This window comes from Crocuta crocuta, unplaced genomic scaffold (genome assembly GCF_008692635.1).
Source record: "Crocuta crocuta isolate KB4526 unplaced genomic scaffold, BGI_CrCroc_1.0 scaffold862, whole genome shotgun sequence".
Classification (NCBI taxonomy): domain Eukaryota; kingdom Metazoa; phylum Chordata; class Mammalia; order Carnivora; family Hyaenidae; genus Crocuta; species Crocuta crocuta.
In genome coordinates, this window is record NW_027529584.1 from 575,104 (window position 1) to 576,509 (window position 1,406).

The 1,406-nt window shown below is 54.9% G+C and overlaps 1 long non-coding RNA gene across 1 annotated transcript; it reads left to right on the top strand.

Moving 5' to 3' along the window:
* The first annotated feature begins 19 nt into the window (after window positions 1-19).
* On the top strand, window positions 20-591 carry LOC144229619 (uncharacterized). The gene is made up of 2 exons (XR_013334539.1): window positions 20-114; window positions 308-591. It is a non-coding gene; the product is annotated as an uncharacterized LOC144229619 (long non-coding RNA).
* The last annotated feature ends 815 nt before the right edge of the window (window positions 592-1,406 follow it).

Sequence of the window (1,406 nt, forward strand, 5' to 3'; positions counted from 1 at the left end):
CCGGGCCGTGTGCAGTGGCCGCGCGGCCGTCCTGCGGGTCGTGACCCGTCTCCGCTAAGTGAAGACGGAGGAAAACGTCCCAGACCCTGGAGGCTGGACAGGGCTGACTGTGAAGTGAGTTTAGCCACCGGGTCGTGAGAACACTGCGTGTGTGCCCCTTGGAGGTGTAGAGCGGGGGGCGTGCGTGCGCGTGAACGTGCCGACCCCCGTGGCGCTGCGCTCCCGTGCGCCCCTCGTCCTGCAGCATGAACAGAGCCGGCTCCTGGGGAGCCCCCCCCTCAGCCCCCTGGGGTCTGCANCTAATCAGGTACATCAAACAGTCAAAATCCCGCCAAAAGTTCCTCTCGAAAAATCAATGAATGGATCATGATCAAAGTGTTCGAATTTCCCGGCTTCCCCGAATGACATATTCTTGATGATACTTCTCAAAGACGAGCACACATCAAGAGACAGGGCCCTTCAGCGCACCGCGGTGCTGAGCTCACAAAGTTTGCTGAATGCATGGGGGCTTCCTTCGCTCGTGCTAAAACAGGAAACTTCTCGTCTATCATCATGACCAAACTGTGCTAATAAACCCAAGTTATACTTTCACTCATTCGTTTTTTTCAAGAAATATTTACTGGGCGCCTACTATGTGCCAGGCACTGTCCCAGACACTGAGGACACACCAGAAATTGCTGCCTTCCTGAGCTAGCGTGCGGATACAGGTCGTACAAAAGGTCAACAGTATCTTGAGAGCATGTCAGGTGGCGGCACGGACTAGAGAAAGGGTGAAGCAGTGAAGGAAGACAGGCTGCAGTTTTATTCAGTGTTCCAGAAGAGGCTTCACCGGAAAGGTGACAGGTGAGCAGAGAGTTTAAGGAGAAAAGGAGCAAGCCAAGTGGAAATCAGAGAGAAGAGCATTCTGGGCTGAGGGCACAGCAAGTGCAAAGGTCCCGTGGTAGGGCCAGTGTGGCCTGTTAGGGAACTGTGGAGCCGGAGCAGAATAAGCAAAGAGGAAAGTGGCCGTTGAGGCCTGGGAAGTAGGGGAGGTAAGACTGCGAGGGCATGGAGTCCCAGTAAGGACATCGCCTTCTCTCTGGGAGAGGTGGGCAGTTACGAGGAGAGTCAGAGCAGAGGAGCGACAGGCACTGGCCGCTCTGGCCGCTCAGGTGGTGAGAGCAGAGGCAGTGAAACCAGGTAGGAACAAGTCCGGTGAGAGGCGGAGGGCGTGTGGGCCGGGGGATGAGCATGTGGGGCTCTGCTGTTTCGCAGGTGGAGGGACAGGGGGAACTGGAGGGGACCCGTAATCCCAGAACTAAACGTAAAAAAGAGGGGGAACGTGGAGAATGTGTAGGTCTGTCTCGCTTTAGAATCTTAGAAACATTTTATGAGCAAAGTAAATGGGTAGATGGAGATAAAGTCTA